The sequence below is a fragment of the Myotis daubentonii genome, chromosome 6, assembly GCF_963259705.1.
Source record: "Myotis daubentonii chromosome 6, mMyoDau2.1, whole genome shotgun sequence".
Classification (NCBI taxonomy): Eukaryota; Metazoa; Chordata; class Mammalia; order Chiroptera; family Vespertilionidae; genus Myotis; species Myotis daubentonii.
The window spans coordinates 73,788,200-73,815,249 of NC_081845.1; the positions used below are offsets into that span (position 1 = coordinate 73,788,200).

Genomic DNA, 27,050 nt, shown 5'->3' on the forward strand with positions numbered 1-27,050 from the left:
CCTTAAAGAGTCAACATTTGGAAAACGAACGTGTCTCGATCAGTTGAAAATGAAGAACTAGAGGATGGCTTCATTTTAAAAGAATAAATCCCTTCTCTCTGTACTACTCACCCAACACAGGCTAAATTAAAACACATAAAAATGACAGGAGAACAATGCTCACTTGGAAAATATTGCTCAATTCTGTTCTCCGGTGTTTTTACCCTCTACCAGTCACTTCAGTTTCCTTACAAAACTCAAGATAAATTACAATATGCACGAATACCAGAGTTGTACCTTAAAAGAAATCCAAGGTGGGTAATCAGCACAAGTTAAACCTTTCTTTCCACACAATCTTGATCTCCTCAAGACACAAGACGTGCTCTCTTCCAGTGAGAGCAGGGTAGTGCCACTTAGGTACACTTAGAAATGACAGACCAAATTCAGGTGGGTTTTATTCAGGTTTGTTTTTGTTTTTTTTTATTTCTAATAGATTTACTTTTTAGAGCCATTTTAGGTTCATAGCATAATTGCGATTAAGATAGAGATTTCCCATATACCTTCTGCCATATACATGCACAGCCTCCTCCATTATTGACATCCCCTGTGAAAGTGGTACATTGATTATAATTGATGAATCTACATTGACACGTCATTATCACTCAAAGCCCATAGTTGACATTAGGGTTCACTCTTGGTGTTGTATGTCCTATGAGTTTGGACAAATGTATAATGGCATGTATCCACCATTATAGTATTGTACAGAACAGTTTCACTGTCCTAAAACTCCTCTACCCATTCACTCCTTCCTCCCCCGCAATTCCTGGCCACCACTGATCTTTCGCCTTTTCTAAAAGGTCACAGGGTTGGAATGATACAGTATGCACGCTTTCAGATTGGCTTCTTTACCTTGGCACTATGCATTTATGGTTCTTCCATGTCTTTTCATGATTTGACAGCTCATTTCTTTTTAGCATTCCATCATCTGGAGGTACCACAGTTTATTTATCCATTCACCACCAAAGTACATCTCTGATGCTAACAAGTACGGGCAGTTATAAATAAAGCTGCTATAAATATACGTGTGCAGGTTTTTGTGTGGCCACGAGTTTCCAACAGGTGTCTTTTTAAATGAAAAACAAATAGAGAATGCTTTTCAAAATGTCTTTACATTCTCCTCCTTTCAAATGCTTCATTTTACTGATTCCATATTTAACTTTATTTTTTTTTTTTACAGTTTTACTGTTTCTATTGATTTCAGAGAGAGGCAAGAAGAAGGAGAGAGGGACAGAAATATCAATGATGAAAGAGAATCATTAATTGGCCACCTCCTGTATGCCCCCCAAGGGGGAGTGAACCTGCTACCCAGACATGTGCCCCAATCAGAAATCGAACCCTGCTCTTCTGGTTCCTGGGTCCACACTCAACCACTGAGCCACACTAGCCAGGCTTAACCTGTTAATACAAAAAAACACATTAGGGTATATAGATCATAAGAAATGACAGGATGCCTTCAGGGAAAATTGTTTTTTCTTTCAATAAGTATGATGCAGAAATAACATTCAATAAATTTTTCTAAATAGGAGTTAAAAAAAGGTTGAGATGGCTCCTACTGCACCTTATAAATCACCAAGATACCAACTCAAAATCTAGAATACCAACCCTTTTCTACTGAGTTGAAGATGCACAGATTATACTTATGCATATATTCTGAGAGACACACAATTTATAGGTCCAAAAAATAATTTGTGAAATCAAAAGGCAACAATTTAAACAGAGACCACACAGTAAAAAAAAGATACAGCTATAGAGAGAACAGGTTGCTCTACAGAACTATCACTTTTATTACTGGGACCAGGACAGATGTCAAGTAAAATTAACTTTTACAAGCAGCTGCTCTTTTAATTTCATTGATTTTAACGACGGAAAATCCTGTGTCTTTTGAACTACATTTTCTTATAAGAGCAACGGATCCCAATTACAAATCCCAAACTGTGAGGCTCCACATTATCTTCCATCTTGCTCCTGGAACCAAAGTTGCTTCCTGGTTTCATGTTCTCTGGAGGCTGACTGGGACGCGGTTGGCCACTAATCCTAACAGGCTCTTGCTCAGACACCCAAAGCATTTCCCAGTGTTCACAGGGCTCTGACACACATTATCTCACTGATCTTCATGACAGTGGTGGTTTCATCCGCACGATGCTCCAGTACATGGGCATTTCTCTATCAGCCGGCCACAAACACAATTTTCAATATGTGGGCTCTAAAAGCCAACCAACGACCTTGCCAAGCAAAATGCATAGATTCCATTTGAGCTCTAAACATGCCCAAGTAGTTTAATTTCCAAAGAATATTAAACAGTGCAGACTTAACAAGATATTTCCGGTTCAGGGGGCTGGATGATATGAAGAACTGGGAGAGTAAACCTGGGAATAGTGCAAGCAGACATCCCAGTGCTGATTTTTGATCATGAAACCGATGGTGTGAAAAGAAGCTTGTTATTCAAAGGCTAACCTAAGCGCCTTACTGATGCTCTGTATCATTTAGAAATGTAAAACAATTGCTTGAGCAAGAAAAAAGATACTAAGAGATGCGCATGATAAATACACATGGATGGCTGAATTTTCTCCCTTAGAGTAAAACACCTATAAAATCATTTTACCTCTAGAATGCCTGCTAATTTTGGTTCAAAATTCTTAAGCCACTACATCAAGTAATTTTACAATTAGACTTCCCATAAGCAAAGCAAAGATCTGGCAAGTATAATGCAATAATTTTTGTCTCTCATGTTGGCACCCAAGAGATTAAATCGTCAATGATTTATTTGTCCTCTTAAAGAATTGCTCTTGTGGAGTAGGAATAAGAGCAGCAGCAACACAGCTGGCATTCCTCATCTTTTTACTACATGCAGGGTATTCTGCTGGGAGTTCTATATGGACTAATCCTCACAATATCCCTAAAAGTGATATTATCTCTGAGGCACCCCAGGGCTTCGCACACTGTTCATTCAGCCAAATGTATCTGGAACACCCACATACAGTGAATAGGTAACCTTTTATGCCCTAAGCACCTAGTTCTTTTAGCCTCAGGAATTTATGTTTAAAATGTATCTAATATGTGCATTTCATTCTACAACATGTTCTTCTTGGTTTTACTAACGAAATGTTTAATTATTGTACCATTGCCATTATTGTCCTATATGTACTTTATTATACCCTAGTACACCTAGTCCCATATATTTTGGCCATATGATAGCTTTAGAAAACATGTTAGCACATCTTTACTCCTTACAGTTTCCCTGAAGTCTCTATATACATTGGGGTTTGGGGAGCTGGTTGAGATGGTTCTGAGTCTCGCCAGATTTCACGGGCCATGTCCTGCGACCCTCACAATTACAGACAGAATACAACTGCCATTTGTTTCCGTCATAATCTTCATATGCGAAGACTCTAAAACTCATTTACTTTCCTGGATGTTTCACTCACTTAATAAATTTGTGAGGCAATAACTGAAGTTCTAGCGTTCCTTATTCATTATCGTATTTTCACTTATCATGTTTGTCTTCCAAAACACCTGTATCATATTTACCTAAGTTTACATTTGTCAATTTCCTATTTAATGTAAGAAATACTCTTATCTGGGTTTTCCAGAACCCAACTGTTCTTTCACTGTTTGTTGTAAGCATGAATCTTGAACAAAATCTTATTATGTGGAAGTTTCTCATAAAGCTTCCTAAATATGCACATAAATTCCACTATGTGCACGGGAGTTGCCACCTGTATCGATAGGCTTCCAGGAAATGTTTAAAGGACTGCCCAGGCAGACCAGTGGCTTTCGCAGTGCAGGTTATTTATCTTCTTTAAGTAGCATCATCCAAAAGTCTTCAACTTCCTGCTGAGTCTATTTCCTATTATAAATGTCAGACATAAACCTCTCATTACACTGGCGATGTTATCTCCTTTCTAAATATTGCTAACTGGTGTACCACTTCCAATGCTGGAAACTAAATTCAATATAATCTATTCTACACTACACCTACACACTTAAAATCTGTTTATTAAATAAGCTGAAATTCGCATCAAAGGATCCACAATTATATTTAAATACCGAAGTGAAGAGACACAAAAGATCTGTGTGGATAAGTTCATACTTTCATTTTTTTTTTACAAGAACTCTTTTTCCCTTGATTGGGGCTTGGAAGGTAGAGCAATGGGGAGCGGAGTGAAGGGTGAATAGGATTTTTACTAAAGCGTCAGTGACAGTGATCTGCTGTGTGACAAAACAAGCTGTCCTTGGGGATGCCCTTGCAGAACCGGAGGGCCCTTGGTGATCAGAAACAACTGATCAACAAGGACATACAGAGACTTCCATTTCCCTCCACAGGGAAATGCAGCCACTGAACTTCAAACCACTGATCCAGATTTATCATTCAAGGAAGGCGGCCCCAGATGGCTAACAACATACCTCTAACGGTTATGCTAACAGATGCTGCAGAAAGTATTCATTTCCTTCCTGCCTTTCCTTGCCTCTGTGACTTAATTTTCCCTGCTGTCTCAGAGCACCTTGATTTCTTCCTTGGCAGAGACCCTTTGTAGATGTAGAATATGCTTTTAGTTAAGTATAAAATGGCTCAATGTGCCTCCACATTTCACAGTCTATGTCTCTAACCTGAAATCATCAGACAGTATACTGTTTTTAGGTTCAATTAAGTTTAGTTGAAATTTAAGCAATCTTCTCTGTTCATGAAGTAGTCCTACAGTTTTCCTTTAAAAATATAGGCTATTACATAACTTTGTTCCTCCACTAAAGAATTTTTATATTTAAGCTTCTAAAAGAAGCTTCCTAAAATATTTGACCAGCTTTCAGTTACACACAGACAAGCTTGTTCTGCCTGCTCAAAGTAGAGCTTTGTGATTAATTATAAACCATCTGAATGTATTTAAAACAAATCAGAACTGACAAAAATAAATAATTTCCATTACTAGGACATAAAACCCAACCATTCATTAACAACCTTTCATTATAAAAAGGAAATAGAGAAGTAAAATATCTTTGCTGTGATAGGAACATTTAAACAACACTGGACTTTTCATTGCACATTCTAACATCAGATAAGATGCATTTTCCAAAAGGTTTTACTGCATCATAAATTTAGAGATAAAACTCACTTAAGACAACTAAAGAAATATGAAGAAAAATAAAATTAATGTATTTTTAAATATTTCAACAAACACAGCAGGGTTCCCACAAAGCCTCTTCTTTTCTTTCTTGCCTTTTTTTCCTCCCAAATTAGGAATTAGCAGAAGTAGTTCCCTGGATCCCTGCTGTCTTCTCATTTCCAAACTTATAGACATTTCTCTTATTTTTATTGAATTTATTGGGGTGAATTTATACAGGTTTCAGATGCACTATTCCACAACGTATCATCTGTATACTGCCTTGTGTGGTCACCACCCCAAGTCGTCTCCTTCCATCACCATTTATCCTCCCTAAACCCTCCTCCACCTCTCCTCACTTCCCACCCCCGGCAATCATAATAAACTCATGGAGGTTTCAAATAATGTACAATCCCCTTAAGAACACAGACTCAAGTTTCTGAATTTATTAACATAAAGGAATAAATCTGTTCATTGTTCATTTAGATGACCTTAGAAGTTAAAATTTCCTGAGAAAAACAGATACTTTTCTTATTCCTTATATCCCTTCAGGTTATGGCCTTTTCTATTATTTTTAAAGTTGCCAAGCATGTCAAACATGCGGCCCACCCGTCGCAAGTTTGACATGCCTGTAATGTAGACAATAACTAAATTCTATGGTAAAGAAGCGATAGTGGTCTGAAAGAATCCTTCCTTGCTTAGCTGGAAAGATTTTTAGAAAATAATGTGGCTATGATTATTTTTATAATAACAATTGCCTATTGTTTTGAATGCCTGAAATTAGGAGCTGCCACTTTAGTGAGGGAATGGACCCTAGCTGACACTTTCCTGCAAGCTGCACCACTGTGACATAATACTAAGTGCACCTAGCCCATCTGGCTCAAAGTACTAAGGTATGAAATCAAGAGAGGGGCCAGCTGGTGTGGTTGAGCATTGACCTATGAACCAGGAGATCACCATTCAATTCCTAGTTATGGCACATGTCAGGGTTGCAGGCTCCAACCCCAGTGTGGGGCCTGCAGGAGGCAGCCGATCAATGATTCTCATCATTATGTTTCTTTCTCTCTCTCTCTCTCTCTCTCTCTCTCTCTCTCTCTCTCTCTCTCTTTCCCTCTCTCCCTCTCCCTCTTATTCCTCTCTCTGAAATCAATAAAAATATATATTTTTAAAAGGGGGGGGAGGGGGTAAAGCAAACCTGTCAAAGACAGTTCCTAAGAGTAACCATTTTAGCCCTAACTGGTTTGGCTCAGTGGATAGAGCATCAGCCTGCGGACCAAGAGGTCCCAGGTTCGATTCCGGTCAAGGGCATGTACCTTGGTTGCGGGAACATCCCCAGTAAGAGGTGTGCAGGAAGCAGCTGATGGATGTTTCTCTCTCATCGATGTTTCTCTCTATCCCTCTCCCTTCCTCTCTGTAAAAAATAAAATATTTTTTTAAAAAAAAAGAGTAACCATTTTAGCAAATCATATTTGTAAAACATCCTTTGATATCAGAACAGTTAGTTGAGCCTTTTAAAAGACCTTGATACACATGTGACTGATTGCTTTCTAATGACATTATTTCTTCCTTTCTGGCACAATCGAGTTGATAGTGTTTGATGGATAACCAGACAAGCAAAGGACAAGTCTGAGTAATAGCCATCCTTTATATCTGACATATCCATATTTTAGGAAAAAGGGAAAAGGAACAAAAACCCTTTTCTATTAGTTAGGCAATGTGAGTTCCAAAAGATCTCACTGCACACAGAAAGGCCCAAATCAGTATTATTTTGAAGCAACAAATCTTCAAATAAAAATTTTGTTGCAACTAAAGAATCGTCAACAGTTATAAAATTGGGAAGAGAGAGAGATCTGTATTGTAGTGAAAGTTTGCTTTCTCTAATAAAACGTTTGCTCACATGACCACAGGATGCCCAGAGCACAGTATACCACATGCAAAGCTTGGCTTTTCCTGCTCTGCCCTTCTGCCTGCCTTATACTCGCCCCTCAGTTTGCTCCTTTCAATCAGATGTAAATGAATGCTAGCAGCAACTACCAGTAAAATTAGGCCTACCAAGATGCTTCAACAGTGTTGGCATGTGAACTATCAGACAGCTGACAGAATTTTAAAGTCAATACTGAGAAACACACAGGTTTGGCCTAAATCGCTACTGAGTTGTTGTTTTTTTTTTTAAGTGACATTAACATTACTTAAAAGTACTCAGCAGACTTTTTTCATTAAAGATACATCACAGCAAAAGTATGGGCAACTAAGGACTTAAGGGAACTGGACATTTGCAACAGCAGCCTGTGACTTTTCCCGTGCTAGCTGGCAGTCAAAGAAAGAATTTTTGGCCCTGTGGTGGGAAAGAACAGAGATGCCACTCAGTAATGTGGGCAGACGCCGATCTGGAAGGAAAGATCAGAAATTCAGTTTTGTCCGGGTTAAGTCTGAACTGCCTTTTAAAAATCCTGGAAGAACTATATGAACTGAAGAAATAAAACTATAAAATCAGCCAATCTCAGAACATTCTGTAGATTTACGTGTTTAACATTAGTTCTACCCTGAAAATGATAGCAATCAAATAATGTCTTACACTCTTTTCATGATTAGCTACAACTAATGGATAGAAGTATCAGTTGCTACAGGACCACTCAGTCCTAAGATCCCTGAATTCAAGAAGATACCTTCTTACAAGAAACTCTTTAGCCACCCAACACTTCTCAGAATACTGAACCATCATTTGCTTTAGGGCTGCACTCACAATGTGTTGGCTACTAGCCGCTTGTGGTGCTGAGTTCTTGGAACGTGGCTAGTCCAAATCGAGATGTGCTGGAAAATACACACCAAATTTCAGAGTCTTTGCATGCAGAAAGGAATGTAAAATATCTCATTTAAAATTATGTATACTGATTACATGTTAGACTGATAATATTTAGTGTGTATTGGGTAAATAAAATACATTAAAATTAATTTCATCCTTATAAAACATTTTAAATGTGGATATAGACATTTTTAAATTACATGTGTAACATATTTTTACTGGACAGAGAATTTCTGAACGAAAGATGAATATGGTTTCTTTTCTGGTACATAAGCAGTGATATCATGCTATTTAAGTAATTGAAAATCCAGGAGCATGAAGAAGATCAACTGAAAATCACCTGTGTCATATATAATTACTAGAAGTAGAAAATTATCCATTTACATCTATGGCTACATAAACACATTTCTAAAAAGAATATGCCCCAATATGAGGTCAAGTAGAACTAAAAAAATAAAATAAGAAAATGAGAGATGAATCCCTTTAATAAAAATGATAACAACTTTTCCCAATTATTTGTATAAAATCATAAACTTATATATTGTGATCAGCCACTCTAAATTTTTTTCAAGCAGGACGTTTATAAAAGCAAGTATGTTCCTTATTCCATGGAGAAATACTTTAGTAAATACAATGCGATTTAATAAATTTATTTGACAAGGTTTGAATTATATATTATACAGATGATTTCCCTAACCTTAAGAATATGCAGAATAACTGAGAACCTCAGGGCTGAAAAGATAACTTAGTCTGATTTATGTTCATTTATGGATAATCTATTCTTGTGTTCCAAAACTTTTTAGATTTCTTTGGCTATGATATTCTTCAATTTCACTAGCCTACCAAGATGTAGGTTTTCGTATCTTTCCTCCTTGGTATTCTATTAGCCCTTTCGATCTGTAGTCTTTGTTCTTTCTTAATTTTAAATAATTTATCATCATTATTTCTTTCAATATTTTTCTCTCCTCCAATTTCTTTTCTCCCTTCTGGGAATCCTACTATTCTAATGTCAGCACTAATATCTCTCTCCATCATCTCTCTTAGCCTTCTTGATATTTTTTATCTCTGCTTTTCCTCCGCCTTCAGAATTCTACATGATCTTCAAGTTCATTAATTTATTTTTCTCTTGTATCCATCCTATTTATCTGATTTATTCAGTTCTTTACTTCAGCTACATTTGTCTATCTAATATTTCCGTTTGCTCTTTTTCACTTCTTCTTCCTTCTTAATACTACAACTATCCTCCTCTATCACAGAACATATATAATTATGTTTATTTTAAATTACTGATCCCTCTGTTCTCACAACTCTGCTTCGTGAGGTATATACTATTCAGTTTATCCCTTTATGCTTTCAATAGTGGTTGTACTCTTCATGCATTCAATTATTTTGGCCCAGGTGATCATATTCACCAAAGGATATGAGCTAACAGATCTGGAAACCTGTGTGAAAAATGGCCAAAACCTAAGTCCTACTATTATCCCTCCTGATATATTTGAGAAAGATGGAGGGGATGAGCCAGAGCGCCAAATAACCACTCTTGACCACTTCTTTTGCTGTGTGCCACCTGGCAACTCCTTTTAGCCTTTAATCTCTTAAAGCAGCAGCAGTGGGGGAAGGCATCTCTGTGAAGTATGATCTGCGAGCCCTGGGAGAAAAGAGCCTTGTCTGCTGGTTAGCACGTGCCAGTTCTCAGCTCACACCCCAGCAGGGCTGTCACGCCGCCCTAAATGCACCCTATTGACATCAATTTCTGTAACAGAGGGGCAGCAATTATCATTTCAAGGCAACTGGAGAAAATGAGGTCAACACAAAACTTAAAAGGAAAGAAACTTAAACTAATGTATTATCTGATTTCTCAGGCAACCCTGTGCCATAGGCCCAACTACCCACACACCTACACCAACTCTCAACAGCCTTGGTCACCCCTGGGGTTCTTCAGTTACTTCAGTTGTTTCCTCTGGTCCATGCTTTCCTCTCCACGGTTAGCTTTGGAGAAAAGAGCCAGCAGTCCCCATTAACTATCTTCACACAATCCCAGATCACTTAGCAAAGGGATGAGATCCCTGTGCTATAGCTTAGGAAGCTGGTAAAATATGAGAAAATCCTGTAAGGATTTATAGACAACACTAAGTGTAAATAATCTAACACTTTGTAAGTACCACATGTACATAAGTAAACATGTACTCCAATTGTCAGACTAATATCAACAATTAAAAAAATACTTCCTAAAATAGAGCTGAACTCCTTTACACAACTCCTAACCTGAGATATTTCTGGTACAACCTAAGTATTGGGAGAGGCAGTCATGCGCGGCATTAGGAAAGGGTTGGGGCCCAGATTCTCTTACAAAGCGGTAAAGTGCTCTTACTCCCTGTACTGGTCATATCTTTGTTTGGGAATATCTTTACATGCTCTAGGTTTGACCTTTGTTGTTCTACTTAAGCCTCTGTGTCATGTGGCACCTGGCCAAGCCCACTGCTCTCTCTGTTCTGGGCAGGGAGGGAATGGGGTCCTTCACCTGCAGCGCAGAGGGCGCCTGCAGACCATCCCCCTGTGGCATCGTCTGGCCACAGGGAACCACGTTCTCGACTGAAGCTGACCTTGTCTGCCTCTTCTCTATGTGAGGAAAGCGCTGTTCCATCTAGGGTCTGTGTGTGAGTCATGCCTTTCCTGGTGACTTGGACACCTACAATCCACACCGTGGTGGCCGGCATTGTCATGCCCTACGCCAGTGATGGCGAACCTTTTGAGCTCGGTGTGTCAGCATTTTGAAAAACCCTAACTTAACTCTGGTGCTGTGTCACATATAGAAATTTTTTTATATTTGCAACCATAGTAAAACAGAGACTTATATTTTTGATATTTATTTTATATATTTAAATGCCATTTAACAAAGAAAAATCAACCAAAAAAATGAGTTTGCGTGTCACCTCTGACACGCGTGTCATAGGTTCGCCATCACTGCCTACGCTATGCTCCAGAGTGGGACTCCTCCTCTGGGGGAGCAACAGGTGTCACTTGCTCAACAAATACAAAAACATTCTCAGGGGCGGAGCAACTAGTTCGGCTAAAAGAGCTGACAGGCTCTGAGGTGCACGGGTTCAATTAAGAAGATGTCAGCTTTTACTCCAAGGAAAAGGAAGTAGAATTCTTTGAACTGTGACAACCTGTTATCTGATTCCATCAAAGAAATTAATTTTGGACTTTACTGAAAATATATTTTCATCACCTAATAAAAAATACATTTGCCAAAGTAATGATGAAAAGAAAATGTGCATTGCTCTCAACAAGGTCATTTCAAGTCTGCTCAAAACAACTACAAAAGATGGATTAGCATCTGCAAATCAAGGTCCACCTTTTAAATCTTGTGTGTCTACTATATCCTTTTATAACAAAGATAAGTGTTAACCTCAATCCATTAGAGAGAAAGATGATAAAAGTGAGTAGACCCATTTGTCTAAAAACTAATAATGAAGATACCTCTTTTCCCAGTGTGACAGGAAAAAAAAAATGCAGGAAAAACCAATCTGCTCCAAGAAGATGAAGAAAAAAACCACAGAAGAGTTTAACTGCTAAATGTCAATCAAGTTGATAAGTGCAGCAAGCCTGTATCAAAGAATTCTAAAAATTCCAAGCAAAATCAAGTGGCCTGCAAACCAACTGCAGAGGAAGAAAACAGTTGTTATTCAGCTGAAAATAATTTAAATGCTCCTTGAGTTCTAAGCCAAAAAGTCAAACCACAAGTAACACTGCAGGGTGGAGCAGCATTTTTTTGTTAGGAAAAAAATCCTCTCTTAGAAAATTGTCTCTGGAAAATAAGCCATTACTGGGACTCACTCAAGAGAATAAATCAGAAGTGATTAAAGATTCTGATGTTGAGACTATCAATGAAAGAAAAAGTTTTGAGACAAGGCAAGTTCAAAGTGCTTGTTGCTAGAAAATGAACTGAACATTGAGCTGCTGGGTATAAGAAGCAAAAATGAAGAGAAATTAATAAAGGATTCATCAAGTGGAGTAGTTTCATCCAGGGAGCATAAACCTGAAGAAAATACATGTTTTTCTTCAGAAGATTCTGACAGTGAAAACAAGGCAGTTTCTTCTGAGTCCACTGTCTATCCCATTTTCAGTGTGTCTTCACTCAATACAAAAAGAACTCTAGTTGGAGAACAGTCTTCTGTGGCATCCATCACACCTACGAACTTTTTGAAACAGACCAATACACAGAAAAGTATTAATGCCAGAGATGTAAATCAAGAAACAAAAAACCAGCTCATAATTGACGCAGGTCAGAAACCTTTTGGAGCTCCCATGTGTAAGTCTTGTGGCATGATCTGTACTGCTTCCAACCCTGAAGATGAACTGCAGCATGTTCAGCATCACCACAGATTTCTGGGGGGAATCAAATACACAGGCTGGAAAAAAGAACATGCCCAGCTGGCGTGGCTCAGTGGTTGAGCATTGACCTATGAACCAGGAGGTCATGGTTCGATTCCCAGTCAGGGCACATGTCTGGGTTGTGGGCTCGACCCCTAGCAGGAGGCATGCAGAAGGCTGATCAATGATTCTCTCTTATCGCTGATGTTTCTCTCTCCCTCCCTCCCTCTTCCTTTCTCTCTGAAATCAATAAAATATATATTTTAAAAAATAAAGAATGTGTAGTAGCAGAGTTTGGGGATGGGAAAATTGTGTTGGTTCTTCCACATGATCCAAGTTATGCTATCAAAAAGGTAGAAGAAGTGCAAGAACTTGTTGATAATGAACTGGGCTTTCAGCAAGTTTTTCCCAGATGTCCAAACAAAACCAAAACGTTTCTCTTTATAGATGATGAAAAGAGAGTAGTTAGTTGGATGTTTAATTGCAGAGCCCATCCAACAGGCCTTCCATGTCCTGTCTGAACCAACTAGTCCAGAACTTCCAAGTTCTGAAGAATGTCATAGGGCTTGGCGATGTTCAAATGTACCAGTACCTGCAGTCTGTGGAATAAGTAGAATCTGGGTCTTCAGATTTAAGAGAAGAAAGCGCATTGCAAGACAACTGGTAGATACGCTCAGGAATCACTTCATGTTTGGCTGTTTTCGCAGCACTAATGAAATAGCATTTTGTGACCCAACACCAGATGGCAAGTTATTCGCAGCCAAGTACTACAACACCTCTAATTTCCTTGTATACAATTTTAATAGTTAAAACCAAATTCAACCATAGAATAGTTACTATATGAATGAGTTAAGACAGTTTCTTATCATATAATAACTACTTATCAAATGTCAAAATAAAAATACTAAAACGCACCCACACACACAACCTGGTGTTTAATTCTTTATGAATAGATTTGTTGAAAATTATCTGGAGATTCAAAGAAAGGAACAACCTTTGGATGATGTATACTGACTAACACTCTGAATCCTTAATTATGAAACTTTGCAGATATAACTGGAAAATTACTTGCCCCTTACATAGGAACACGGACATGTTTTTCATAGAAATGTGACCACTTACATTTTATTAAGCACCTTTGAACCAGGATTATCTCATGCTTACCCAGAAGCAAACAGGAAAATGTAAAGACAAATAATTTCGATGCCCAATTTTTAAAGGTGATTCCTGAATTCTGTACACAGAATTCTCACCTTATAGGTAACAGCTCAGTTGAATATATTCAGAAGGTATTGTAAATTTCTAGTTGTAATAGGGTAAGATGATAAAGAATAAGATTTTCATGTAGAACAGAATTCTATAGCTTAATGTTTTAATCTTTCTAAAAAATGTTTACTCAAAAGAAATTCTAACCAGATTTAATTAAAATTAAATTTAGTAATTGCACTACCGTCATTTAATTTTTGATGTATGAATATGTTAATTGTGCTACTTATCTTTGGCGTACTTATTACTGTTAATTGAAATCATCAACAAAATGGATGCCCAATTAGGACTAGATGATTCATATTATTACATTTTAAAATTTTTGCATATCTAAAATACATCTTACTTGTTCTGAGACATCTAACAAAATATTTAGTATCAGAACCAGGGTTAGTGAATAAATATATCTAGGTTGATGGGCCAGAGAACATGACATTATGTAGATACACCTAAACGTTTTAATCTCTCTAAAAATCACAGTTTTCTAGTATAATTCTTGGATATTTTGAAAAGCAAAGAATTATTCAGACTGTTGTTTCTAAAAAACACTTAATTGCTATCTGGCAATAATAATCTAGGGCAGTAGTTTTCCAGGTTATAACTTTATGTAGAACATGTTCATTACATTCTTTTATTTGCCTGTAAGTTAACATGGTTCCAAAATTTAAAGGCTTGAGTTCCCGAAAGAATGTGGAAGTGTTAAAATGTGCATAATTATGCAAACATCTTATTTTCTGCACTGCTGTTTTGTCTTAAATATTTTATTTTAAAATTTTTATTAACATTATTTGCTTGTTCAATGTCTTTGCAATGGATCAATTAGAATTCTTTTCAATATTTAAAAAAAAAACACATTCTCAGAATCACATATTTTTCAGTGAAATTCTGAGTGACTGCTAACCCTACTTTCTACTGTTGTTCTAACCCACCCCACCCCCCTTTTCCACTGTTAAACCTGCACAGCTTTCAAACTGCCCTGTGTAAACTCTACAGTTTCCCCAGGACATTGTTCCTGATTCACATTAGATTGCAGATGATGGGGGTGGTGTTGCTCAGGAAATGCTGCTGAGGCAGTAATTCTGGGAAATCTGACCTACGTACTGGGATTCCAACCAACACCACCAGCAAACACCACACCGTTTGTGGCTGTCTGTTCCAGTGAAATTCTCCTTTCCAGCCACCTACAACACAAAACCAATATTGTGTATCATCTCACTGTAGCCAGAGTTACTTACTAGGATTTTAATATAAGACTGGAAGAGGAAGTGAGAAATCAGGCAGAAAGAACACAGTAATGAATGATGCCACCCTGAGCTTGAAGTCAGACATGCCTGGATCCAAATCCTAATCCTTCCTAGCAATATGACCTTGAAATAAGGAGTTAATTCCTTTAGTGCTTCAAATTCTTCATCTGTAAAATGAGGGGACCCGTTCCTATTTTACATGCCTACTGTAAGAACTCAGAATAATAAATGAAACATACACATAATATGCCTTTACTTATTTATTCAGCAAATATGTGTTGTGCAAAAACAACGGGCTCTGTGCTAAGAGCTACTCGCTGTTGCTATCCAGCTATTACTATTAGTTCTGTTAATTCAAACATCTTGACTAAGCTTTTCTCAGAATTCACAAGCTTACCCTTGAAGTAATTACCCTAAGAATACATTTACTGAATTCTCAAATTATGTCAATTCCCAGTGGATCCAATCTGCTTCTAAAAAAGTAAAATGAAACTATTACCACTATGTGGTTTTTAGTAAAATGTCTCCTCCACAAGTTAGTGAATGTGTTTACTTCTCATTATTTCTAAATATAGTGTTTGTTGTACCATAAAAATAATGACTTTAAGGTTCCAAATTTTATTGATCAATTATTCTCAGCTCCAAACATGATAGACATTGCTACATTTTTACCCAAAAGTAGACAATTCTTTACAAAATAATATATATACATTCATATATACAAACACCTTGGGACACAAGTTAGATATATGTCTTTCACACTAGTTTCCACCTTCTTGTCTGTCTTTACTACATGAATATTTTGTAGACACTGATTCAAAACCAAGTTGAGTGTTTGTTCCAATTAAAAGTTAATATTAAACAAGCTTATTAAAAGACATTTCTTTGTTGTAATTTTCTAGGGGAATAGTGATTTTTTAAATTGTTTTTCTAATGCAAAAATGCAAAATTCAAGGGCTCAATAAAAGCCACTACAAATAAACATTAAATGGATTTGTACTCAGCACACACATTTTTCTGAACTGCTTTTTTAAGGAATATGAATAAAAATCTTTATGCTTCACACTAGAAAAAAACAAATGTACGCTCTGAGGGAACACAAGATTATGGCTCCAGTAAGTTTTATAAAATAACTAACCACAGAAATATTTGCTCTGTGTCTACTCAATTTTGATCCATTTCTCCCAGACATCATTTCACAAGACCAAGTTATTTCACAATAAATACTGGTCAATACTGGTTATCCAACTGTTTTCCAACATCTCATTTCTGATTTCTAGGTTTGTCATTTAATATGAAATATGGCAGTTGAGTTAGGAAGACAATAAACTGTTAGGAAGTTGAACATGCCGTGTATACTAAATGTATCAGGAATGTGTGTGCTCTGCCCAGTGCCCTCTGGAGGCTGAATCTACTGCCTCTCACCAGGTAAGGTCTCTTGAGCCTCTTCTTTACCTAAAGATAACCTGTGTCTAAGAACATGAGGCTTCAGAGTCTGCTCTCTAAGGTCTTCCTGCCTCGTCTTAATACCTCCTGCCTACACTCCACTCTGTCATTCCAGGGATCCTGCTAAATACAAACCTGCTCTGCTGTTCCCTTACACTTAAATCCTGTCAGTGAATCCTCACTGCTTTCAAGATAAAGTCTCGACCCTTCACCTGTTCTACCTCCCTTTGCCCCATCTTCATTCAGTCCCATCCCTCACCCAAGCCTTCCTCCCCTTAGGCTAGATGCTCCAGCCATTCTGCAAAGCAGCTCTTCCCATTGGCCCAGCAGTTCCAACATCTCTGCTCTTTGGAGTCCCCTTCTCCTTTTACACTCCTCATGCAAACACCTATTCATCTTTTCCATTCCTTAAGGGCCTTCCTGGAAACCTCTATCTGGCCCATGCCTTAACCTTACAGCTGGTGACTCCCTCCTTGGTGTCTCTACAGTACACGCTTCTGCTTTTCACACATCTATCTGCTTGTTGCTCTCCTCCTAGACAGCAACTCCTTTAGGGCAGAGGCCAGGGCTTGTCCATCTCTGCCCCCATAAAGCACAGCATAGAGTTTTCATTCAATAGATAACGGACAAATGAAGTAATTAACCTTTGCATGTAAAGATAACATCCAGCACAGGATAAGCACTCATTAAATATTTACAGAATAAGCAAATGAATGAATAATTCTCTAGCCACTGGTGATAATGTGTGGATATCTATAAACACTCAATTTTCCTATAAACTAAGAGTTTTCAAAATATAGATATATCCCCCTACCCCCCACCCCTGCCATCTCCTACTCTGCCTTAGAGACCTAAAATAAAAACAGGAAAACACAGGCTATACTCATCAACCCTTACCATAGACTAATACCAGCTCAGATCTTATAATAGAAAAATCTGACCTAATTCGCATGACCCATCTCTGCCCTCCTGTATTAGGCAGAACTCTTAGGGGCCAAAGAACAGACACAAAACTTTATTCAAAGGGGAAACCAGCAATTATTAAAAGGAGTCCAGGCTGGAGTAGCTCACAGAATCTAAGGAAGAGCGACAGAAAGCAGGAATGACAAGGTCTCACAGAATAGAGCCAGGTTTTCTGCCCTCCAGCTCAGTTTGGGTCAAGACGTCCTAGACTAACCACCATGGCCAGAAGGATGTGAAATTATGATTTCCCAGCCTATGTCACATGGTCACAGAATCTGGACCTGCAGTGTGGATATTTATCCGTCCCTCTACTAATCACCCCATGCAGCTAACCCCCTATTCAAGTATCTCCAAAATACCAGCTCCAAAGTCACTTGTCTCTACAACTTTTAAGAAACTGTGTTTTTTTCCATTTACAGCTGACATTTATTATATTAGTTTCAGCTGAACATCACAACTTAATTAAGCAAGTATCTATCCAATCATCAGTACTTATTTGAGTACCTCCCCGACCCAGACAATCATAGTTCTAGATGCTAAGGACACAAATGTGAGCAAGGCAAAAAAATCCCTGCTCTTTGGTGGAGACAGTATAAAATTCAATGTAATGTGAGATTAAGTGCTATAATAAAAACAACATGTTAAGGGGATAGGACACGAGAAGGACAGTTGGGGAAGGCAAGAGTACTAGTATTTTAGACAGGAACATTTTCCCTTAGAAGATGACATTTGAGGAGAGAGACCAGAATAAAGTGAGGACACACACCATATGAATATCTGGGTGGAGAGCCTGCCATGATGAGGGCAAAACAAACGTAAGGGTCTAAAGTTCAAGTGTTCAAAGGAACCACAGAAATCTGGAAAAAGAATAGTCCCTGTGAAGGGAAAATACACAAAGGCCCTGAGACAGAAAAACGAGGTACAGCTAGAGGAGAGTGAGGAAAGAGTAGTTTCACAAAATACTACTGGACAGACAGGCCAGGGTTTTTTATTCTGAGACAAGCAACCATGTGCATTTTTTCTCATTCCATACACTTATGTCTATGCGTTCTTATTCTAGGGTGAAAAAAATAAAATACAACTGCTAATGACACCATAATCCCTACAACAATCCCCACCACTATTATTTACTTTCCAAACACCTGTGTATCGGGTTTAAGAATCAGTTATAAAGAGATTTTATGTAATTATCCAAGTGAAAAACACCATTTTTATTTCCCATGTGCTAAAGCTCTTAAGTCTATGAAGCTCAAGCAAGATCAAATAATATTTGTGAACAAGCGAGCCAAAGTAAATAAATTTCGACTATGAATAGTACCTAATAATCATAGGATCAAGTATTTGACATGGCATAAAGTACCATTAAATCAATGAATAAGATGATACAAAGCCTCATACTATTGCAAGAATATCAGAACTATTTAATATCTTAATCATTTTAGCACCAAACTAAGGTCACTTAATTTATTTATTTTTTTACTACTTCTACATTACAATTTGTCTTCTTGTGCCACTACTGGCTTACATTTCACTGCAAGTTACATAACCTTACATTGCCAAGAAATGAATACTTTACTTTACTTTTTATTAAATATTTAGATGAAACGTTTTAGATGAAATCCTAATTCTTAGTGATTAATGATAGTATAACACACCACCACCACTTCCCAATCAGAAACCCTATGTGCAATACAACAAATGGCTTTTCCTTCACTTTCCCATTCCCTTCCATCTGAGTGAGTCTTTCCCTTCTTCTGCCTTCTAGGCCTACAGATTATCATAATCTGCGCTGAATGAACAGTCAGTATTACAATGCCTTGTCCATCAAACCTTTCATCTTCCCTGCATCACTAAAAAAAAAAAAATCCTAGCTTCTGGTTGACCTGAGAGTCATCAATTTTGTGTTGGGTGTTTTATTTTGTTTCTAACTACCATATGTGATTAGTGTATTTTCGTGTTCACCATTAAATTTTAAATACAGTTCCTTTCTGGCATGATATACAGGTAGACACGAATGTGTCCCTTTTAAACAAACCCACTGACAGGATTGTAAGATATATTGTTTACGCTGCTGGCACTTCTTTTCACTGCTGCTGCTGCTGCTGCTGTTTAAACATTTAATGAAAGATTATACTGAACTCATATCCTGGGGCTCTAATCAAAGCAATTGTTTTAAAAATAAATAACCTGGAATCATCCAAAATGTCTGATAAAAAAAAAACAGTCTACTTTCCTAAGATCAAAGAAGCCATCTGATGCTTGTCCTCAGTCTCCCTCCTCAAAACTCTCTGTTCGTCACATCCTTCTCTCTCTTCCCTCTTGGGCCGTGAAAGATGTATTTACTTTCCCTGACAGAGAGGATGTTTTCTTCTGCCTCTTGATACTGTCCCTAACATGCCCCTCACATCCTGCTTCCATCAAGAACCTTTGCTCGCAGCTTTGAGACAACCTGTTCTCACATGTATCTTAAACCTTTAATGGTTCACTTGGTCCCTCTTTTCTCTTTCTATAACTATGCTTACTTCTCCTGTGTTTAAAAAAACAAACATTCCAAACTTATTGGGCACTTTTATACCTCAATCCCTTCCGATCTGGCATTTGCACATACCAGTGGACTGAAAGTGCCCCCAACACCTTTCTTCACCCTTATCTTCCTCAATCTTCTATCGGATGAGACTCTGCTGACCACCAATGCCTATTAAATTGGTCCCTCCTGCGTTCCCCCTTCCAGATCTCTGATTTATATATTTCTTTTGCTTACTATTGCTTATAACCAAGCAAAATGTGAGCCAAATGAATATCCAAATTAAAAAGAAAGTTCACAATTATCTATTTTTGTCAATTATACCCTGAACTTTCAGTCATCAAACATCAATACCCAAATTTTCATTTACTTTTTCTCTCCATTATCCTTACCTCTTCATATCTATGTAGACATTTGTGCCATTCTTTCTCTGTTTACCTTAGCCAGCCAAAAAGCCTTCTGAATTTCCCACTTACACTAGTTCAATAGTTTCCAAATTCATCTTTCTGTCTCTTTCTCTTCTTACCTGTCCAACCCAGGAAAAAAGAAAACAAAAACAAAAACTTCTTGAAACATGTCGGTTTCTAACTCAACCAGTATTTGATGGGGAGAAAAATGTTCAGTATCATTAGCCATGAGGAAAAAGCAAATTAAAACCACCATGAGATAACCCTACACACCTATCAGAATGAAGAAAATAAAAAAATAGTGATGACACCAAATGATAGCTAAAATGGAAAAAACGTAGACCACTCTTACATTGCTAGTAGAAATGTAAATGGAATAGCCACTCTGGGGAGTAGCTTCTTAAAAAACTAAACATGCAATTACCATGTAAGTCAGTAATTGAACGCAGGGGCATTCATCACAAAGGAAAAAATAAAACCTATGTGCACACAAAAACCTATACACAAATGTTGATGGCAGCTTCATTCACGATAGCTCAAAATGGCAACAGTCCAAATGTTCTCCCACAGATGACTGGTTAAACAAACCATGCAGTGATAAAAAGGAACTACTGGAACATGAAACAACTTGGGTGGGTCTCAAGGGTATTATGCTGACCAAGAAAAAAGTCAACGTTAAAAGGTCATATACTGCATGAGTCCCTATCTATGCTAATAAAAGGGTAATATGCTAATTAGACCGGATAGACCACACATCCTTCCGGACAAAGCCATGGTGGTGGGGCCAAGGCAGAGGTGGTTAGGGGCGATCAGGCAGGCAGGGGAGAGCAGTTAGGTGCAATCAGGCTGGCAGGGAAAAGCAGTTAGGGGTGATCAGGCCGGCAAGGGAGAGCAGTTAGGGGTGACCAGGTTGGCAGGGGAAAGCAGTTAGGGGTGATCAGGCTGGCAGGGGAGAACAGTTAGGGGCGATCAGGCTGGCAGGCAAGAGTAGTTAGGAGAGAGCAGGCCAGCAGGCAGAGCAGTTAGGAGCGATCAGGCAGGCAGGCAGGTGAGTGGTTAGGAGCCAGCAGTCCCAGATTGCAAGAGGGATGTCCAACTGCTGGTCGGATATCCCCCGAGGGGTCCTGGATTGAAGATGGTGCAGGCCAAGCTGAGGAACCCTCCTCTCCCACCGTGCATGAATTTCATGCACCGGGCCCCTAGTAAATAATAATCTTGAAATGAAAAAATTATATGGAAAACAAATTGGCGGCTGCCAGGAATTAGGGTGGAATAGAGGCAGGAAGGATATGGGTGTGACCATAAAGGGTAGAATGAGGGGGATCTTTGTATTGACTGAACAGTTCTGTATCTTGATGTCAGTGGTGGTTACATGAATCCACAGAACTATACACATACACTGTACCAATGTCAATTTCCTGAAATTGATAATATAATATGGTTGTGTAAGATACAGCCACTGGGGCCAACTGAGTAAAGAGTACATGGAAGGGACCTCTAAAATGTATTTCAAATTTCCTATGAATCTAAGATTATTTGAAAATACAAGTGTTTGGGGTTTTCTTTTTTTTTTTAAAGGGCTACATAATATATTCCATTTATATAACGTTCTTAAAATAATAAAATTATAGAAATAAAGAAAAAATTAGTGTTTGCCGGCAATAGCGTGGCAGTGAAGAAGAGAGAATAGGTGTAATTTTCCAGGTCTTTATCTAGCATTCCTTTAGCCATCTAAGCACCATAATGAGGACAGTGTTCCTTAAAGGCCACATGTGTGTGGGGCTATATATCCGGAGGCAAGAGAGACAGACAGAGAGAAAAAGCTTTTTTCCCTTGTAAGACAGTAATAAGAACATGTTAGATTATGCTTAAAAGCCTATCTTTCAGAAAGCTCCATGGACCAGCTGCAAATCATCCCCTACTCAAACAGGAAAAAATCATTAGTTCTTCTCAACTTAAGACCAGAGAAACAAGATGAATCATAAAAAGGGTATGAATAAAAGCAGTCAGCATATAACTTTTCCTAATCCTGTTTTTTCTGAAAGAATTATTTTAAGTTCTGAAGCATTATTTTAGCAATCCACAATACATTAACCAAGTAAATATGACCAATCAAGCAATTCCACATGCACTACCATATAAGAAAGACATCTGCATAATGCTCACAATTATCAATTAACACTCAAGTAAATCAGTTCAGATGATTTAATTCAGAGGATTTATTTTCATTTTAGGCCAGCTACTAAAATTATATAGAAATACTGAAATAAATGTTTAGCCCAGAATATAGTTCAACCTATTCTCTTCACTCTAGGACAGTCAGTTACAGAACCATGGAAATGAGGATAATCACTTCACAGATGGGGAAACTCAGGCTCAGAGATGTAAGAAGCTTGCTCAAGGGAACAGTTAGTAGACTGGCATTGCTAAGCTTCAAACCCAGGTCTGTCTGACCCAAAGTAGATACAAACTATAATACTCCCACCAGCTAAAGTTCACTTCCTAATTTCCAGCTAAGAAAATATACATTCTTAGAAAGATAAAAGTCACATAATATTAATGTATGTTAACCTCCAAATATCTCATATATGTTTTTGTATGTATCAGGAAACATACAAGGAAGAGGCAATATACTCTAATTTGCTCAACTTGTTATAATGAATATATAGCATTTTACCACAAGAAAAAAAATCCTATAGAAAAAGAACAAAAAATGGCAGTATCACAGTGGTCAAGCACACAGATAATGGGATTAGTCAATATTAAATTATCTTTGGCAAGTTAATCTCTCTGTATCTCAGTTTCTTAAAGAAATCACTACACCTCACAGGATTTCAGGTGTTAAATATATGCACATTGTCTGGCTTATAGTAAACAATCAATATTAGCCACTGCTATTGTTATTTTATAACTTACATTTTACTGCAGTGCATGATTTTGTATTATCGCTGATACATTGAGTATTATGACTATGAACAAGGGATACTGTGCCATCTAAACTCACTATAAACTTACTTTAAAAAAATACTGCCTCTAATCACACATACATGCTACTTGGTTTATGCTGACTCCTTCCATATAAGTTATTATCTGATTTTAAACAAAAGTGTCTTTGCTCAGGAGAGTCTCATATCTCCTATCACCATTCGCTCTCACTGCTATAGCTTCCTGTCTATTATTCTGCCCATAAAAATCTAGTCTTTTACTATTTAACTAAAATACCTATTGTTGTTGCTGCTGCTAACAGTATACAGCTTAGAGACATGTAAATGTGAAAAATTACATGTGAATGTAACATAAACACTCATTTAAAACTTTTTAAACAAAGGTTATACAAATAGAATGCATTTTAGTTACCTTAGAAGAGTGGAGGAAAAGGCTATTTTCTTTAGATTTCAAGTTTTAAAGAAACACTTTTTATACTTGATGCTATTAATTCTGAAGATATCTTTACACTACTTTGAAATGAATACATATGCTTCAAATTAGAATTATTCAGTACTATTTGTAATGCTAACATACCTTCAAAAACTAGGAGTAAAATTTTACAAAATTCTTAAAATCCAACTCATTTACAAAATTAGTAAATAAAATTTTTCCGGTTCTTACAGTTTATTATAATGTTTTAAATCACATAATCATATTACATACACTACATGGTATTTAAAATAAATGATTCAAGCCCAGCCAAGTGTGGCTCAATGGTTGAGCATCAACCTATGAACCGGCAGGTCACGGTTCAATTCCAGGTCTGAGCATATGCCTGGGTTGTGGTCTTGATCCCCAGTAGGGGTTGTGTAGGAGGCAGCTAGCTGATCAATGATTCTCTCTCATCATTAATGTTTCTATCTCTCCCTCTCCTTTCCTCTCTGAAATCAATAAAAATATATTTAAATAATAATAATAATAAAATCAATGAATCGAGATGGCCTACAGAGTTTTAGCAGACAGCAAGATAAGTACTGAGAAACTAATTATAAACACAGTGACGTTGTGAATATTTTTATATGATATAAAACCACACAGCATTAACAACAGCAAAGGATGATATCCTAGCTATGAAATCTAAGTGAAGCAGATGAACGGCATTTCAAAATATCCTAAAGAGAATTTCTCTTGTGGACCTGAAGTTCACTCAAGTGGCTACAACTGGTATTTACGCAATGCTTATCAGGGTACCCAGAAGCTACAAGGTTTCCCATCCATTAAACCTGCCTTTAACTTGAACTTCAGCTGAATTAAATAGGGTATGATCACTGTGCAATTTTGGTGGCTGAATGTACTTTGCCATTTCCGAACGTTTCTGAATAACTTGGTACTAAATGATACTCTACATTTTTAGATCCATTATAACCTACAACCTTCAAGATTCTAAAAAAAAAAAAAAAAATGTTTATTGATTTTAAACTGGAAAAATGACTCAGATTCATGTTTTAATATTTAAATGTATGGGGGTAGGAGAATGAACTTGTTGAACAGAGCTCCTATATAGGAGACCATTGCCACTTCAGTGGAAGATAAGGTAATGACAAAAAGAAAAAAACAACCTAGGAGCCAGGAGAACTGGCAACCTCAAATTATAAACAAAAACAATTATTTCCTTCTTCTGAACCTGATTTTGCTTGCAGCAAACATACTTACATCATAGGTCATACATTATGCCATTTCCTTTATAAGTTTATATATACTGCAAAATCTAGCACAGTGCTGTGCCCACGTTAGGCACTCAATATAAATGTGATAAATGCACAAAAGAATGAGTGGTTCCATTCTACCCCTAATAGTGCAACTGCGTCTGTTCTCTCCTGTGCTACTACTGAGAGGCAAGGCTTTGGCAGTTGTCACCAAAACAATGTTTGGAGTCAGAGGAGAAAGATACAGAAGTCAGAATAAAACCACCAATGTGCTACTTCCATATAATAACTCATCCATTTGCACCATCCACACAATGAAATAATATTAGGCAATAAAGAGGAATGGAATACTAACTCATGCCACAGCATGAATGAACCCTGAAAATACTATGCTAAGTGAGAGAAGCCAGTTACAAAGATCACATATTGTATGATTCCATTTACATAGAATACCCAGAGTAGTCAAATCCATAGAGTAAGGAGATAGATGAATTGAAGGTGAAAGCTAAACATTATAAGGCTTCTTTTGGGGGTGATGAACATGTTCTAAAATTGACTGAGGTGATGGTTGTACACCTTCATGAATATACTAAAAACCATTGAATTGTATACTTTAAATGGTAGAATTGTATGGTATGTGCAATTTTTTATATCCTATATAATAAAAGCCTAATATGCTAAGTGTCCGGTCATCCAGTTGTCCATTCAACCAATCAAACTGTAATATGCTAATTATATGCTAAGGCCGCTCAACCACTTGCTATGACGTGCACTGACCACCAGGGGGGCAGTCAACCGGTCGATCAGTCACTATGACATGCACTGACCACCAAGGGGCAGACAGTCAACTGGTCAACCAGTCGCTATGATGTGCACTGACCACCAGGGGGCAGACCATGACGGGAAGATTAGCTTGCTACTGGGGTCCGGCTGATCGATATTGAGCGAGATGGGCTGGACACACCTGGAGCCCTCCTGCATCCCTCCCCAGCCCTGACCATGCACCAGTGGGGTCCCTCGGCCTCGCCTGCGCCCTCTTGCAATCCAGGACCCCTCAAGGGATGTCAGAGAGCCAGTTTGGGCCCAACAGCAGAACGACCGGTCGCTATGACGTGCACTGACCACCAGGGGGAAGATGCTCAACTCAGGAGCTGCCCCCTGGTGGTCAGTGTGCTCCCACAAGGGGAGCGCCACTCAGCCAGAAGCCGAGCTCACAAGCGGGCCTAGGTCAGCAGTTGGACAACCCCCAAGGGCTCCCAGACTGGGAGAGGGTGCAGGCCGGGCTGAGGGAACCCACACCCCCCCCCCCCCCCCCAGTGCACCGGGCCTCTGGTATTCAAATAAAAGATAGCACAGTAAGTAGCATCATTAGATGACAGACACCAACCCCGTTTTCAAATGGACAACCTGACACTGTGTAAGATGAACCTGCTCTTGGGCTCCTCTCCTTAAAAAAGAATAGGTAATACGATTAATCCCTCAGGCGCGCGAACTTTAAACAAAAGGGAGTGTAATGAGTAATCTGCAAGAAAGTGGTCATGAAAGATACTATCAATCCTTATTTTAAAACTTTCCTAGGTCAAATGTGACTTTAAATATTCACACACACACACACACACACACACACACACACAAAAGCAGGTCCCTGAACTGGCTAGAAAATAGTCAAGTTTAGCAAAGAAACCTTAGATTTAGACATTCTTCACATGGGTGAAAATAAAATGAAGTACAAAACTGAAAGGAGTTGCCAGGGAAGTGTTTGCCTCTGAATAGAATTATACTATGGAAGAGGCCCAGGAGAACATAATGCAACCTGGCTTTGTTCATTTGTTTCGCTTGATCATATTTTCTCCTTGTAGAGGAATATGGGAATATGGGGCCGGAAAGAAGGGAAAAGCTACCAGATAGGACTGAATAGATTGTGTTTTCATGCTTGCCTACACATTAAATTCAACAAGGAGCCCTTTAAAAAAATCCACACCCAGTATTTAATTGGCAGATGGGGGAGGGGGGGAGGTGTATGTAAAGAACAGCCGGGGTTGAGAACCACTGAGCTAGTTGCAGAGTGCGTGCCAGGTGCAGTACAAAGCCTGGCATGATGCTGTAAGGATGACAAACATCTGGTGGATAAATACTTTTCTGATGAATGCTTTGCAGTTTTCCCTTTTGGACCGTGATGCGGTCCACCTCCTCATCAAGAACCAGTATCTCTTCCAGGTATCTCATCACTCTCCAAAGTTAAACAGCTTCA

The 27,050-nt window shown here is 38.1% G+C and overlaps 1 protein-coding gene and 1 pseudogene across 2 annotated transcripts in view; one reads left to right on the plus strand and one right to left on the minus strand.

Annotated features, from left to right (window-relative positions):
• The window catches only part of PRIM2 (DNA primase subunit 2), a 282,575-nt gene that overhangs the window by 130,133 nt on the left and 125,392 nt on the right, over nucleotides 1–27,050 (minus strand). The window lies entirely within an intron of this gene.
• Nucleotides 11,055–13,125, plus strand: LOC132236517 (N-acetyltransferase ESCO2-like; annotated as a pseudogene).